Raw genomic sequence first — 17,996 nt, forward strand, 5'->3', positions numbered from 1 at the left:
TTTGGAGGACAAACCAGGAGAGATAAAGGCCGGAACCACAATCTCTTGGTTAAGGTGGAAAAATGACACCACCTTAGGCAGATAACCAGGAAGAGTTCTAAGAACCGCACAGTCACTGTAAAAATCAGAAAGGGAGTCCGACAGGATAAAGCACCCAAGTCTGAAACCCTTCTAGCAGAGGCAATAGCCAGCAAAAATAAGACCTTAAAGTGTAAGTCATTTAAGGTCCACAGACTCAAGAGGTTCAAACTGAGACTCTTGGAGGGCACCCAGAACAACTGACAAATCCCAAGGGGCCACAGGAGGGATATAGGGAGGTTGAATCCGTAAAACACCCTGAGTGAAAGTAAAAAAGTCAGGCAGAGTCACAATTTTTCTCTGAAACCAAACCAACAAGGCTGAAATATGAACTTTGAGAGAGGCCAGATGAAGGCTTAAGTCCAGGCCCTGTTGCAGGAATGTTTGGTAGTACTGAACTTTAACACATTATAATTCTTAGCTGCACACCAGGTGAAGTAAGAATTCCAGACCTTATAATAAATCTGAGCCGAAGCTGGTTTACGGGCTTTCAGCATAGTTTGAATGGCCACCTCAGAAAATCCCTTGGCCCTCAGAACTGAAGCTTCATGAGCCACACCATCAAAGCCAGTCGGGCCAGATCCTGGTAGACAAAAGGGCCCTGAGTGAGGAGATCTGGGCGTTGTGGAAGTAGAAGAGGATGCTCTATCGAGAGACCCTGCAGGTCTGAGATCCAATGCTGTCTGGGCCACGCTGGAGCGATTAGAAGTAGTAATCGCTGGAGAGATTAGAAGTAGTAAATCTCTTTCTTTCTTGAACTTCCTTATTACCATGATGGACTAATTCGGCTTCCTGGTCACTGTACGCAGAAAATGACACAAAACAAAACTCATATCGACCTTTTGACCTATCGACCTAGCACATGTCGACCTAGAAACCCTGTCGACCTTCCAACCCTGTCGACCTAGTGACTGTTGACCTATAGTGGTCGACCTAAACATTGTCAACCTAGACAATGTCGATCTTCAGACCGGATCCCGTAGTAATGCCCCCAAGTAATAATGCTCCCAGTAGTTTAGCCCCCAGTCATAGGCGTGCGCAGCACATTTTAGGGGGTGCACCGTCGGAGAGGCGTGTCTAGCACCACCTACTGGGCGTGTCCAGCACCGCCTATTGGCATTCCTTTCTATTACATATGCACATTACCTATATGGTGGTTTCTCACAATGGGGAACCTCTGAAAAAATTTATTCTCCCTGAGCAGAGAGCATCTTCAGTCAGTATTCACTATTCATGTGGGATATCACATGGTCCGGAAGATGCCTGTTTGTGTAGGAATATAACAGAGGTTCAGCCAGACTCGTGTCACCTCCTCCTCTCTGCATCTCTCTGCCACATCATCATCTCCCGTCTGTGTCTCTCAGCCACACCATCATCTCCACCCTGCATCATCTCTCAGCCACGCCATCATCTCCCATCTATATCTCTCGCAACCCCCCTCACTGTGTCTATCATCCTCCCCCCTTCACTCTGTCTCTGAGCCTCCCACCCTTTCTCTGTGCCTCCCCCCCTCACTCTGTGTCTCTCAACATCCCACCCTTCACTCTGTGCCACTCAGGAGTAGTGTGGAGCAAGGGGGCAGGATAGGAGGAGTAGAGTGGAGCAAGGGGGCAGGATAGGAGGAGGAGTAGTGCGGAGCAGGGGGGCAGGATAGGTGGAGGAGTAGCGTGGAGCATGGGGGCAAAATAGGAGGAGAAGTAGCGCAGAGCAAGGGGTAAAATAGGAGAAGGAGTAATGCAGAGCAAGGGGGTAAGATAGGAGAAGGAGTAGTGCAGAGCAAGGGGGCAGAATAGGAGGAGTAGTGCGGAGCAGGGGGTCAGGAAAGGAGGAGGAGGAATAGTGCACAGCAGAGGGCTGAATAGGAGGAGTAGTAGTGTTGAGCAAGGGGCAGGATAAGAGGAGTAGTGATGCGGAGCTGGGTAAGAGTAGTGGTGTAGAGCAGGGGGGGTAGGGTTGGAGTAGTGGTGCAGAGCAGAGTGGCAGGATGGGAGGTGAGGTGCGATGCGGGAGGGAAGGGACAGCATGAAAGTAGTGGTGCGGAGCATGGGGGTGGTGGTGCGGAGCAGGGAGGATAGCAGTCTTGTGAAGTGGGGGGCAGGATGGGAGTAGTGGTGTGGAGCGTGGGGGGGGGCAGAATGGGAGCAGTGGGGGGCAGGATGGGAGTAGTGCTGGGAAGAAGCGGGCAGAATGGTACTGAAAGGGACTCACTCACTAAGTTAAACAACAATGTCACCTGCTTCCCGGAGCTCCTAGGTCCAGGCCATGTCACTTCCTCTGTAGACAGTGCTCCTCATTGTTCCCAGGTCCTGGCCGCCATCACTTTCTCTGTGGACTATGGCAGCAAAGGCATGTATGGAAGCCGCCGGCCGTGCATAATGCAGTCCTGACTGGGCGCCACGGCTGGGGGACAGTAATCGACAGCAGGCTTGTGTGAGTGGGGGTGCCGGATATTTGGGGGTGACTGTGCACACCAGGCACCCCCCCTGCGCACGCCTATGCCCCCAGTAGTAATGCCCCCCTGTAATTTGACCCCTTGTAGTTTAGCCCCCCTGTAGTTTAGCCCCCTTGTAGTTTAGCCCCGAGTAGTAATGCCCCTGTAGTAATGCCCCCTGAAGTAATGCCCCTGTAGTTATGCCCCTAGTAGTAATGCGCCCCTGTACTTATGCCCCCAGTAGTAATATGCCCCTGTAGTTTGCCCCCAGTAGTTTGCCTCCAGTATTTTGCCCCCTTATAGTTTGTAGCTTGCCCCTTTGTAGTTTGCCCCCAGTAGTTTGCCCCCAGCGGTTAGCCCCCTGTCGCTTGCCACCTGTAGACGCGCCGCTAATACACTCACTCACACATACTGTATGTTTAAAAACAAACAAACACCATACTTACCAAGCCCCGCTCCCGCGTCCGACTGCTGTGATCCTCCTGGCGTCTGCTCCTCAGCACTATGGGAGAGACGTCATGACTCCCTGGTTACCAGACTGTAAACTATGTGCTTTATATCCAATCACAGGTATATTGTTTAGTTAGGTAGTTGTAAGAAAGCATCCTAACAGGTATATTTATTGATATTATTTTTAGTAAAGTAATGTAAAATTAGTTGTTTTCACACTATTTGCACAGCTGGCAGCAACAGTGCATATCAACAAGGTAGCAGAGTGGGGAGAGCGCCTCCCTGCTTTGCAGACCTTGCTGGGAGGGTACTGCTGGCCCTGCCCCTAGGACAACACAATTCCACAGAAGGAAGTCTTAAGCTGGGTACACACTAGAGTGATGTGTACCCGGATGATATGGCAGCCATCAGGCTGACATATCATATCTGTGGTACACATCAGCAGGGCTGTAATTAGGTGTGTGCAAAGGGTGCCACCATACATAGCGCTGCAGGGTAGGGGACGTTGTTGGCAGCACTTGTGAATTATATATTTTAGTTACTTTCACTTGTAGCTTTATTATTCAGTCACACTGTCAATTATTACATTCAAGATGATGACATACCCGGGATTCGAACCCACTGCCTGTGGCATTGCAGTCAGATACTCTATTCACTGAACTATCTGCCCTTACATAGACAGCTAGATAATTCTAAGCTAAAGAACTCTAACTATTTGAAGCTTACCTTGTACTTTAGTTTGTGAAAAAATTACCAGCATTGCAGCTGAGTAGAGCTACGTATGTAGTGTGTGGCTGCAAGAGATTAGATGCATGGCTGAACACTACCTGTACATAGTTCTGCTCAGTTGCAATACTGATTATTTTTAAATCGCATAGTTTTTATGCATGATATAATAGCTCAATGAGTAGGGTGTTTGACTGGTATACTGGGTTTGAATACTGGGTATGGCAGTGTATTCAAATGTGTTATTTAATAAAGGATATTGTAGCAGAATAACAACAAGCTCTCAAGTCAAGTACATGGATGTGGTATAAATAAGATTTGTGTCCAAATCCATTTTCTTGCAGAGTTCTATAAATGTGTGTGCATAACCTATGTATATCTATATCTATATCTACAGGGTGATTCAAAAGTCGCAGTACACCCTTTTTGTTTCAAAAACTTTGCAGGAAACGGGAAAACTGAATACTACAGTAAGGTATGGGTGAGGTCGGCTATCTTTTAGGATATGTACCGAACATGGGTGCCATCTTCAAATCGGCCATCCTGAATCTATGTCAGTTTTTTCAAATGGAAAGGGGGTCGTGTAACATAGCAAACAACATCAGAATTTTCTGAAAAGATTATTGCTGCAAACAGATTTGAAATAGCAGTTATGATTCAAAAGTTACAACACTTTTTTACACGTTACAGTACCCAGCATGGCATTACATCTGTTCCCTAAGTTGTTTGGTTGTGTTCCATGCTATGTTGCTGCAAGTAGTTGTTTGTTCCCACATTCAGAGCCTGCTGCCACCGGGACATGAGTGCCACCATCTTGGTTCCAGTCAGCTCATTGCTTTCCATCTAATCATGTACCTGATTCCTGCACATGACTACAGTGGCTTACCAGCAGCCAGGGTGCCCTGTGTAAGTTTCTCCCTGATAATTGCACTTTGCCAGAACAACTACTACTGTAACCTGCTATCTTAGCATACTCTTTGTATTGAGTGCTTTTGGTTCCAAAGTTTGTCTCTACAGTTCTAGTGCGCTCCAACTGCTGCTGGGTTTACTGTCAGCGCCAGTCGCCATTGCTAGGTATTCACACACGAAGGACAGATAACAGAGGCTCCATCTGTATGAATGTGAGATGGAGGTAGATGGGGGCAGGGCTGGGGTACACAGTATGTGTGAGAGGGAAGTGTTTGGGGGTATATGTGTCGGTGGAGCTGCCATTAAGGTATTTACATATCATTCTGAGGTGGCTGAGGCAGGGCTAGGGTATCATATCATCTATATGATAGACTGACATGTTATAAGAACACCCACCCCCACAGCCCAAAATTTGACAATGAAAAAAACACAAAAAAACTGGCATATGCACCAATTGATGACCCATCCCCACTGTAGCTCCATCCAGTGGCGTCACATGCCGGATGCGGGGAGTGTGGCCCACACCTAGGTGTCACCCTTGGGAGTAGAGTGACGGGAGCTGAGTGCTGCAGTGTAATATTTGTGCAAACTGGAGGGTGGGAGTAGCAAGTCTGCGCTGTACAGGACTGAGACAGCTGGCCGTGTGGAGAGTGCCAGAGCTCCCTAAGGGCTCAGTACAAAAGTGCAAAATGAAAAAGGGGGTGTGCTCTCTCTACAATGGCGCTGGTCTCTCTTACGGTCACCTATGTATGTGGATAATACCAAGGTGTGAAAGTGTATGTTGAAACACACTGGTATGGTAAATAAAATGGAATTTAATACAATACTAGCATACAATATCTAAAAACAAGCAATACATAAAAAATCAAGTGGACTAGGAACAGGCCATGGGGGGAATGTGATTCTACCGATGCAGGTGGAGGAGCCGCAGGTGTCAAATAAAGGCAGGGTACCCCGGGAAATACCCTGCTGGTGGCTCCTCTGATCGAATTCCCTTCCAGGCAATCAGGAAAACAGTCCGCCTGGACATTTGGCGTACTGTTTTCCTGATTGCCTGGAAGGGAATACCATACCAGTGTGTTTCAACATACACTTTCACACCTTGGTATTATCCACATACATAGGTGACCGCAGTGTAATATTTACCTGCAGCACTCGGCTCTTGTCACACATGAAGAGCCGGCACTGCACTCAGCCTAGTCTCCGGAAGAAATGGAGACCCCCAAGAGGCCACCTCCCCCTTTTGTTAGGCCACACCCCATTTTTAAACGGCCGCAATAGGAAGTGCGGGGAGAGGGTGGGGAGCAGTGCAGAGTGCGCACTGGGTGCCACCACACCTGGTGATGCCTCTGGCTCCACCCACATTATCCACAGCTCCATTCCCTGGGGGCTCTGCCTATTTTGACAGTCCCGGGGCACACAATTTCTAATGGCAGCCCTGTTGGTAATCAGTGGCTGTAGTATTGTGCATTCTCAGGTCTCTGCCAGTACATGTTCCAGTATTAATAAACTGTTCCATGTACCTTGTAAGGAGAAACCCTATCAAACCTCCTAGTTTTTTACATTCGACCTTCAACAATAAAAAAACCTTTGGTACCTGCTCTGAGTCGCATTGGGTGGTTTAGCATGTACTGTTTTTGAACATGTGTGCAACTGAGTCCTGAATGCATAGGCGTGCGCACGGGGGGTGCCTGGTGCACACAGGCATGCCCTAATGTCCGGCACCCCCCTCGCCTGTTACAGCACAGTGATCGATAGCCATCCTGTGCCCCGGCCCTCCCGCCTGCCTCTGCCGCAGCGCTCTGTCTTAGTATTGGCTGCCGGCCACACTGGTGTCAAAGTCAGAAAAATATCACGATGCACACTGCCATATTTGCACCTCATACAGGTCCGCGCTGCGCATGCGTGCGCTCTCCCGTGCGTGCGCATACTCGCTGTTGCGGGCACCCGCGGGCGCGCAGTGTGTGCATTTACGGTAGAGTTCATGTGTTCATAGCGTGCGACTCAATCGTTACATATTTTCACTATATAATGTATTTTGTAGATTATGATCCCTTTGATAGATTCTGAAAGTTTGGTTAATGTAGCATGTTCATGGACAGAGAAATCCCTCGTTGTTTGATACAAAGGGTCAGACAGGAGTAATACAGTGGTGTTTAGTATCCATCGGAAGAGTATTTAATTAGCAATATTCCGGTGTTGGTTTGAAGCAGATTAATTGCTCGTGCGAATAGTTATGGACATAAGAAGTTTATGTCCATTTACTATTATTTGCACTTACTTATTCATGCGGCGGGAAACCCAGTTTCCCACCCACCTGAGCAGTTGGAAATCGTCACAGCCCACCTGTATGAATCAACCTATGACCTTTTGTTATGATGCGAGGAGGAATTCCTGTGTCCAATGAACAATGAGATTGTAGGGACCATTGAATTGTATTGTGTGTGGGGCATAAATAGACAAGCCGATCACATCCAGCTCACTCTTCAACGGTTCTCATTGCTGAAAATCGGGAGCTGGATGTCCAGAGGCGCATGCGATCGTTCCCCTTGTGTGTAAGTTTTCTCCGCAATCATATTGTCTTTCTTGTTATTATGGGCCATATCTCTCTCTCTCTCTCTTCTCCTTTTTTCTTTCATTTTCCCTTAAAACGTAATTGTATTGTATTGTATTTACTGTGTAGTTATCTGGTTAGTTAGTCTATGTTATATTGTAGTGTGTGACTTGTAATTGTATTATTCTTTTTCAAGTATAACATTCATATTAGGCGTTAGACCCTAAGCACGGTATTTGTGTATTTCTTATAGTGTTAAGTATTCTCAGAGTGTCGGTGACGCTCGAACAGCTTTTAAGTTAATAAGGTTACACGGTGTTGCATCTACACTCAATCTCTGCACCAAGGTTTACTGCACAATACACTGTTTTATGGTATAGTTACAAAGGTTTAACATTGTGAGCGTCTGCGCCGCTGGTGATCTCCTCGTGGTCTCGAGCGTTCGCATCGCTATAGCAAATCATTACGTTAGTCGGCAGCCAATAGTGTGCCTGCCTGTGATCTCTTGGCCGTGAGCGAACGTGACGCTTGAGCGTCTCGACCTCGGCTAAGCGATTGCTACGCAACGTGCGTACCCTTACGGTACTCCATACGTCAATAGCGTACAGTGTTCTTAGACCTCATAAAGGGTTTTAAATAAGATAAATATTTAGCTTTATCAATTGGCTGCTCGTCCAGTCCTTCACATATCTCTGCTAGGTAATTTCAGCAGACATTATCCATCAGCAAAGGGCGGGAGATCATATTCTTCGCAGTGCTGACGGGATAAGCGTCTGCTTCGCTTAGTAAAGGGTGCTGAAGGAATCCGGGAACCGGAGGTAAGAACAACACACTAGTATCTTTTAAAACTGTTTTATTTCTGTTTTGCGTACACACGCATATAGCTGCATTTCTTTTTCGTGTATATTCATATCACTCTCCTGTTTGCCATTGTATAATTGATAAACGTGCTGAGAAAGATTTGTTGCTATTGGTAGTTAAAGAGTAAAAACGATACATTAAGGGGTAATTTGTAAAACACACGCACAGCTTCGCCTGAGATACAAGGAAAGACCTGTGTGGTGCTTGGTAGATGATTACAGTTAAAGATCATCTACATTGATAAACGTGCTAATTGTATTTTATGGCCTGCGTACACGTGTCTCTAACAAAAGGCTGAGACTCGCGAACGCAACACAAAGGCCGACGCACGCAGCGTATATTACGCAACGGAGCGTCTGGGTACGCCCACCGAAACTCAAATCGCACAATAGCATTGTTTTAGTGGGGGCGGTATAGCATAGCCACGTGATAATAGCACAAATTGATTTCAGTTTTTCCAAAACTTAGTTTAAATACCTTACTTTACTGTAATGCCTCTGGGGACAGCTATCAGACTACGGGAAATGATTTTTCTGATCAGAAAACTATAAGAATGATAGTGGGTTGAAAACGGTATGAGTGTATTGAATCCCGCTTTGTGAACTGAGTGATCTGGGTGATCTTTGGTGGAACGTGATGAGCACGGTCTGAGTGAAAACGTGCAACAGAGTGTGATAAAGTTTTCGTTGTATTACGCTCTGGCTGTTTTGGAGCACAGTAGGGAGACTCCAATGATCCTACCATTTATGGGCAACAAGTGTCTATAAGTGGTACGATTGGACCGCACGGTTGTATGTGTGACTAATAACGCAACGTGATATGAGGTAGTATATCCATGCGTAAATCTTGCCCTCATACGTGTTGTAGGGAGCACATGCAAGTGTGATTTGTGTAAAGAAGGGAATTTTCACTGGTCTCTCAGGAAAATCTCTAGAGATAGGGCCTGTAACGGTTACACGTGTCTGCTAAAAGGGGCGGATTCGTTGTACTCGGAGCAGAAGGAGTTCAGTGGAAGAGCTTTAAGGATTTCCACCGTAGACTTCTGTGTTTGGTGCATTTTAGGAAGTTTTTCTGTGTTAAAAAGGTCCACAATGGAAGCCAAGTGCACAACACAGGGACGTTCAGCAGTCAGGGTTCAGACTGCAGAGGCTTGCAGACCCCGAGGGTCTGCTCGGTTAGTAATGTGGAGGAGGTATGGTCCCCACACTGAGACCTTTTGTGATGAATGGACACGAATGACTGCGGGGGATAAGGCACCATTTCCCGGGATAGGTAGTTTTGACTTAGAGGTATTGCATAATTTAAGGCGAAGGATCTGTCTCATAAAATCCTGGAAACAACGAGTTAAACATAATGATTGTTTACAGATATGGCTACAGGAAAGTGACATGCAAAGAAATGTAACTTACATACCTAACTTTCATCCTGAGAGGAGAGACATGGCAATGGAGAGGATTATGGTTGCGGAGAAAGGCACGATGGGGTGCGATAAAAGTGCACTTAGTAACTATATTAAGAATGAATGTAACAAACGTAATAAGGTTTATAAAAATGAAAGTGTTAAATGTACAACTATTAACCCATGCAAGTCGCACCCCTTGTTAAACTTTCCTCAGGAACACCAACAAGAAAGTGAGCCCAGCACAATGTCGGAGCCTTTTCCAGCAGCCATCACACAAGACATCCAGGTGGACGCGACCAGATCGGTAAAGACTGTAATCAAACCCCCTAACGGAGGGTCAGGTGAGGTCGTGTCCACAGGTACGTATGGTATTATACATCACGCACAAACAAATGTACCTCATATCGTGGAATCAATTCAGAATGACGTTACTGGACTTAATCCTGTCACGGTAATTGCAGTACCAAATGGGAAAACTGACTCTTCAGGAGTCACTCCTGTCAGGAACATCGCCATGTACTGCCCCTTTTCCCGAACAGAATTAAGAACAATTCTGTCTGAATTTCCTGATCCCAGGAAAGACTTAGTTGCTTGTCAAAAATACATTAGAGTGCTAGGAAACACTGCAGAGCCAAATAACAAAGATTGGAGGACAGTTTTGAGGGCATGTTTACCCCCCGATGTTGATTCATTGAAATTTATCGCTGATTGTAAGCTAGATGAGGAAGTACCACTAACAGACAAGTATAACCAAGATAATGTAAAAAGAATCAATCTACAGTTAGGAGTATATTTTCCTACAGTAGTAAAGTGGAATAAAATCTTTACAATAAAACAAAAAGAAGGTGAATCCGCATCAGAGTATTTTCACCGGGCTCTGCAGGATATGGCTAGGTACACTGGTATAGATGACATTGAAACTAACGTACACCACAGAGAGGTAGCTGTGTCTGTATTAATGGACAGCTTAAAAGACACACTAAAAATTAGGGTACAAACCTCTATACCTCATTGGAGAGGTATCTCGGTGGCTGCATTAAGAGAGTCCGCTATCGAGCATGACCAAAATATCCAAAGAACCAGGGAAGCACAGGGAGAGCGGTTGATGGTACTGAGCATCCAAGCACTAGAGGAGGCATCAAGTCGACCGGAACCCCAGGCCCCTAGCACATGGAGAAAGCCAAGGATTTGTTATCATTGTAGAAGAGAAGGGCATTATGCCAGCAACTGTAATAACCCACATAAAGTCAGACCCCCTAGACCAAGAAATGAGCAAAATTATAACACACACAATTATAATCAGGGATCTTTTAGGAAGAATTTTGGGCCACACCCATGATATGTAGTCAGGAAAGGTGATCATTAGGATTGATGGTAAGCCTGAGGTAACGGTTAATAAATTGGGAGGTCATTCACTGAAGACACAGGAATGACAAGGTGAAACGTTGTAAATGTATTTGTGAAAATTTTTTTTTTTCTCTCTCTCTCCCCATCTCTGACGATTATTAGTAAGGACTCAAACATTGCATATTCGCTTGGTCTTTGCAGAAGTCTACCAAACCCCAGCATGACCTATCCGCATCAATGTATCCTGGCCAGATACAGACAGTGGAGTAATGCAGGTGCTGGTGGGGAGGGACTGCGCAAGGAAACCATTGGACATGTAGATATGACAGCCTGATGATCTGACAATGTTTAAAAAAAAAATGTTCGAAAAATGTTTTTTTTCTCTTTTCCTATTGCTGGTTATTGTTGATTTATGTAATATATATATGCATATGAATTGTTCTCTCTCTTTTGTTTTTTTTATTTTCCTCTCTTCTCACTCATGTTTTCATGGTTTAAAGATGGTATGTCATACATCAGCTAGACAAATGGTAATGCAAGATTTTTGCTCCTTACAGAAAGATCGCTGGTTTGGAAGAAATATTGCATCACCGGAATGTTCGTTTGGAAGACTGAGAGACGGCACCTTTGAGATGACAGCAGAAAAAGAAGAACAACAAGACTAGAGAACTTAATTATCGTAACAAGTTTCTCTCCCCCTCAAACTGTTTTTCTGTACCCCATTACAAATTTCTTCTTTTCTCCTCCTGTAAGATGGACTTGCCACAAGAGACTGTGATATGGATTTTCCTGTTGACCCTGATGTTGACCAGAGCAGTCTGTTTCGGTGAGAGTACCAGTGAGGTCGAGAAAGAAGTTTTGACACCAGAAAGGTTCCAATGACTAAGACGGAGGTGTAAATTTCCAATAGCAACACAAGCACCGAACAAAGGCGAGTACCGGAAACAATCTAACAGCCATGTTATTTGTAAACATTTTTTTTTGGATTGTTAGCTGAAGAAAACTGTATCTGTAGGCTCTGTGACAACGTAGTTGAGGATGGGTGCATTAAGAAATGCCAATCCAGTTTTAATATCCACATGGACCGGCATCCATTGAGTGACTATCACTCCTTAGTGGGTAGTGAGTGTTAAATCAAACAGATTGTTGGGTATGCTCTCAAGTACCTCAAGGTCATAGCAAATCAGGACTAGTACCATTTCCTTTAACGGTAGGGGAGGTACTTGAGCTAAAGGGTGGGAGACCGGTGGACAGGAGGTTTAATATCTCCAGTCCTCCTAGTTTGAAGCTCCACCAATATCATGTGGATAGATCCCTCATATGTTTTAACATTTCCAATCCCCGAAAGCCGGGAAATTGGGAAGTGTCATGGAGTAACCAAACCATGACCTTTTCATATAGAGCAGATAGAATGCCGACAGATACAGAGCTTATACGCCACATAGCCAGTAAAGGAAAATCTTTCCGATATAGGTGTTAGGGTCTCCTGCCCTGTGCTGCCACGTCGTCATGGCAACCGGGAGACAAGTGCTAGTGGAGTAACCTGAGCGCAGCTGATACTCCGGTTCGGGTCTTTTGCTGTGCAGTGGTTATAGGCTCTGTGCACGGCAGGGGATCCGGTGCTGGTTTTTGTGCTCACAGTCTGTGAGGTCTGAGTGGGGCGTGGACAGCACCTGCTTTATAAGGCCTCTTTTCAGGGTAAGCAGATGCTGCTGAATCTTTGTTGGTTAGTCAGTTCATGAACGTTAGCCAGTACTGTGTAGCTTTGTATTTGTTTGTTGCTTACTGCAAATAGGCCTGGGAATTTGGTATTACACTCTGCCAATCCAGACCTAGCAGTAAGACTGGAGTCAGTCGTTTAGCTTGCTGGGGTTCTGTTACTACCCTGTGAACTTAGCAAGTTTGCGGCTGTATTCTAAGACTTGCCTGTCTAATCCTGTCTCACTGTGCTAGGTGTCAGGGGTCAGTTTAGTGGCAGTAAGCTAAAACCTGTGCACTGCAAGTGAGAATTTGGATTGTGGAGATTCTCCTTGTGTCTATCATTCCATCTCTGACCAAGGAGTTTACTGCCACACCCGTTGGTAACCCTTTAGGGTTTTGCTGTTGCCCTTAGCAACAGCATTTCGGGTACTCTACGTATTAAAACACAACATCTTGCTTTTTCCATCTTAGCAGTTCTAATACAAGGGAGATACCCAGTTCCTTAGCCTCTGGGCTTCTCTGTTCACTTTGTGTGTATTTTGTTACCCTATCACCTTCTGTGTACGTTATGTCATATCCCCCAGTTTGTCTGTGAGTCCATCTGTTTTGCATAACAGTTCAAACACCAGTACATTCCTGCAGACACTGGAGTGCATAACAGTTCTGACACCAGTACTTTCCTGCTGGCACTGGTGTGCATAACATATTCAGCAGCCCAATACTCCTGTTGAAATTTTGTGGGAATATGGAGCATACCCCTCAAAATACGTTGCAACAGGTGGTCGATCAGGTGCAGGTCCTGACTCGACAATTTAATGATTTGTCCATTAAAATGCACACCTCCCAGGCTGCTGGCGGAGCTCCCGCAGCAGCAGCACCTGCAGGGGTTAAGGAGCCGAAAGTAAATCTCCCGGATCGTTTTTCTGGAGATCGCTCGCAGTTCTTTTGTTTCAAGGAGAGCTGCAAGCTATACTTCCGGCTTAGGCCTCAGTCTTCTGGGTCGGAGATTCAGCGGGTGGGCATAGTGATTTCCTTGCTACAAGGAGACCCACAGGTCTGGGCATATGGGTTGCAGCCTGACTGTCCGTCGCTTAAAAGTGTTGATGCTTTTTTTACGGCACTGGGCATGTTGTATGATGACCCTGACAAGACGGCCTCAGCCGAGGCTCAGATTTCGATCCTTAAGCAAGGGCGCAGGCCAGTTGAGGTTTACTGTACGGAGTTTCGGAGGTTGGCCCATGATACCCAGTGGAATGACCCAGCCCTGAGACACCAGTACCGAAGAGGTCTTTCTAACCAGATAAAGGACCAACTGGTACAAAATCCCTTGCCTGATAGCTTGGATCAGCTCATGCAGTTATCCATCCGGGTGGATAGACGGCTGAGAGAGCGTAGGCTTGAAAGGGAGACTGAGATTTCCTTCCTTCCCAAGGGAACCTCAGACTCTGAGGAATTTTCTGAGGAGCCTATGCAGATTGGGGCTACCCGCCTCTCCTCGCGTGAGAAGACGCGGAGGAGACAGCAGGGGTTGTGTTTGTACTGTGGGAATAAAGGTCATGTGGTAGTATCATGCCCAGAAAAGCCGGAAAACTTCAGGGCCTGAGGGTGATGGGAAATATCCTGTCAGGCCAGAAGTCAGAATTTCCCAAGAAGACTTTTATCATTCCGGTGACCTTGAAGATCCTCGGTCAAACTGTCAAGACTGAGGCCTTTGTGGACAGTGGGGCCGACGGGGTTTTTATGGACCGCCAATTCGCCCTGAAACACTCTGTTCCCTTAGTACCCTTGGCATCGGAAATTGAGATTTGTGGGTTAAACGGGGAACCATTATTCCAAGGTAAAATTACCTCTTGCACTAGCCAGATTTCTTTGTTTATTGGAGCCACACACTCTGAAAAATTGTCCTTTTATGTGACTGTCTGTACTTTTGCCCCATTGGTGTTGGGGTTACCCTGGTTAAGGGCCCACAATCCTCAATTTGACTGGGTCTCTGGGGAGATTCTTAGTTGGGGTACTGATTGTTTCAGGAGTTGCTTGAGCCTTCCAGTCAGGCTCTCGCAGCTAAGTTTGCCAGGATTGCCAGGGTGTTATGCAGATTTTGCGGACGTGTTCTCCAAAAAAGTTGCAGAGGTACTACCTCCCCATCGCCCCTATGACTGTGCCATTGATTTGTTGCCAAATGCTAAGCTTCCCAAGAGCAGGTTGTACTCCCTGTCACGTCCTGAGACTCAGGCTATGGCAGAGTACATTCAAGAGAACTTGGCTAAGGGATTTATCAGACCTTCACAGTCTCCAGTTGGGTCGGGGTTCTTCTTCGTGGGTAAAAAGGACGGTTCGTTGCGACCCTGCATCGACTTCAGGGAATTGAACCGTATCACGATTAAAAACTCATACCCACTGCCTCTCATTTCGGTCTTGTTTGACCAGCTTCGTACTGCCACCATTTTTTCTAAGATTGACCTACGCGGTGCGTACAATCTAATCCGAATAAGAGAGGGGGATGAATGGAAGACTGCCTTTAATACCCACTCAGGGCATTATGAATATTTGGTGATGCCTTTTGGGCTCTGTAATGCCCCGGCAGTCTTCCAGGATTTCATGAATGATGTGCTCAGGGAATATTTGGATAGATTCTTAGTTGTATACTTAGATGACATCCTAATCTTCTCCCATTCCCTGGAGGAACATCGGAAGCATGTACGCTTAGTCCTCCAGAAACTCAGAGACCACCGGCTTGGGGCAAAGCTGGAGAAGTGCGAATTTGAAGTTCAGCAAATCGCATTTCTAGGATATATTATCTCCCCAGAAGGTTTCCAAATGGAGGGTTCCAAGGTACAGGCAGTCCTGGATTGGGTGCAGCCCACTAGTTTGAAGGCGCTTCAGCGTTTCCTGGGCTTTGCGAATTTTTATAGACGATTTATCGCTGGATTTTCGTCTATAGTGGCGCCCTTGGTGGCACTCACTAAGAAAGGGGCGGATGTTGCTCACTGGTCTTGTGAGGCTAAAGCGGCTTTTGCCCGTCTCAAAAGGGCATTTGTTTCGGCCAAGGTGCTGCGACACCCAGATCCAGAGCGTCCTTTTGTGGTGGAGGTGGATGCCTCTGAGATGGGTATTGGGGCAGTGCTTTCTCAGATGGGAGTGTCTGATAATCGCCTTCATCCCTGTGCTTACTTTTCCCGTAAATTTTCGCCTGCCGAGATGAATTATGACGTGGGTAACCGGGAATTGTTGGCTATTAAGGATGCACTCGAGGAGTGGAGACACTGGCTTGAGGGGGCTAAGTTTGTGGTCTCAATTCTCACTGACCATAAGAATCTGGCATATTTAGAGTCAGCGAAGCGTCTCAATGCCAGGCAGGCACGATGGGCTTTGTTTTTTGCTCGCTTTAATTTTTTGATAACATATCGCCCTGGGTCAAAAAACATCAAGGCTGATGCGCTCTCGCGGAGTTTTGCTCCAATCCAGGAGACCACCGAGGAGCCGTTGCCCATTGTTTCCCCATCATGTATTAAAGTGGGCATTACCCAGGACCTCTTATCATTAGTCCTTAGAGCACAGGAGCAGGCTCCTCCAGACCTTCCGGTAGGTCTTTTGTTTGTGCCTCCTAGGTTAAGACAGCGAGTGTTCCTGGAATTCCATGCCAAGAAGTCGGCAGGTCACCCGGGTATTGCCAGAACTCGGGAGTTGCTATCTAGGGCGGTGTGGTGGCCCTCGGTGGCTAAGGATGTGGATCAGTGGGTTCGGGCATGTGACATCTGTGCCCGAAATAAGACTCCTAGAGGGGTTCCTGTTGGCCCATTACATCCACTCTCTATCCCATCTAAGCCATGGACCCACATTTCAATGGATTTTGTGGTGGACTTGCCCAAATCCTCGGGGATGACAGCCATCTGGGTTGTCGTTGACAGGTTTTCGAAGATGGCGCACTTCGTTCCACTGGTTGGGCTGCCATCAGCCAGACGCCTGTCTGAATTATTTATGCTGCATGTTGTGCGTCTCCACGGGTTGCCACTTGATGTGGTCTCTGACCGCGGATCCCAGTTTGTGGCCAAATTCTGGAGGGCATTTTGTTCCGATCTCCAGATTTCTGTCAGCTTGTCGTCAGGCTACCATCCGCAGTCTAATGGGCAGACTGAAAGGGTGAACCAGTCCTTGGAGCAGTTCCTCAGGTGTTATGTCTCCAAGTGTCAGACTGACTGGGTTGCTCATCTGTCCATGGCGGAGTTTGCCTATAACAACGCGGCTCACTCTGCTACAGGGATCTCTCCCTTCCTTTGTGTGTATGGGCATCATCCTAAGGCCAATTCTTTTGACCCCCTGGACTCCACGCCTGGTGGTTCCTCTGTGGTTTCGGTCCTTAGAGGTATTTGGCGGAAAGTGAAGAAAGCCCTTGTGTCTGTGTCATTAGTGACCAAAAGGGTTTTTGATAAGCGGAAAAGACCCTGCAGCTTCAAATTAGGAGACTTCGTCTGGTTGTCTACCAAGAATTTGAAGTTGAGACAGCCATCTCATAAGTTAGGGCCCCGGTTCATCGGCCCTTATAAGATCACCAGGGTTATCAATCCGGTGGCATTTCAGTTAGATCTGCCCCGTTCTTTGGGTATCAATAAAACATTTCATTGTTCCCTTTTAAAACGGGCGATTAGTAATCCTTCTACCAGTGGAAGACCTTCCCCTCTTCTGATACGTGGCCAGAGGGAGTTTGTTGTTGAAAGGATTCTTGACTCCAAGGTGGTTCGGGGTCGGCTGTCATTTTTGGTGCACTGGAAGGGGTATGGCCCGGAGGAGCGGTCGTGGGGGCGCAGTTGTGATCTTCATGCCCCCAGACTGATACGCTCTTTCTTCTCGCAGTTCCCCGATAAACCCGGTGGTAGGGGTTCTTTGACCCCTCGTCAGAGGGGGGGTACTGTTAGGGTCTCCTGCCCTGTGCTGCCACGTCGTCATGGCAACCGGGAGACAAGTGCTAGTGGAGTAACCTGAGCGCAGCTGATACTCCGGTTCGGGTCTTTTGCTGTGCAGTGGTTATAGGCTCTGTGCACGGCAGGGGATCCGGTGCTGGTTTTTGTGCTCACAGTCTGTGAGGTCTGAGTGGGGCGTGGACAGCACCTGCTTTATAAGGCCTCTTTTCAGGGTAAGCAGATGCTGCTGAATCTTTGTTGGTTAGTCAGTTCATGAACGTTAGCCAGTACTGTGTAGCTTTGTATTTGTTTGTTGCTTACTGCAAATAGGCCTGGGAATTTGGTATTACACTCTGCCAATCCAGACCTAGCAGTAAGACTGGAGTCAGTCGTTTAGCTTGCTGGGGTTCTGTTACTACCCTGTGAACTTAGCAAGTTTGCGGCTGTATTCTAAGACTTGCCTGTCTAATCCTGTCTCACTGTGCTAGGTGTCAGGGGTCAGTTTAGTGGCAGTAAGCTAAAACCTGTGCACTGCAAGTGAGAATTTGGATTGTGGAGATTCTCCTTGTGTCTATCATTCCATCTCTGACCAAGGAGTTTACTGCCACACCCGTTGGTAACCCTTTAGGGTTTTGCTGT

Source organism: Pseudophryne corroboree, chromosome 6, assembly GCF_028390025.1.
Source record: "Pseudophryne corroboree isolate aPseCor3 chromosome 6, aPseCor3.hap2, whole genome shotgun sequence".
In the NCBI taxonomy this organism is placed as follows: Eukaryota; Metazoa; Chordata; class Amphibia; order Anura; family Myobatrachidae; genus Pseudophryne; species Pseudophryne corroboree.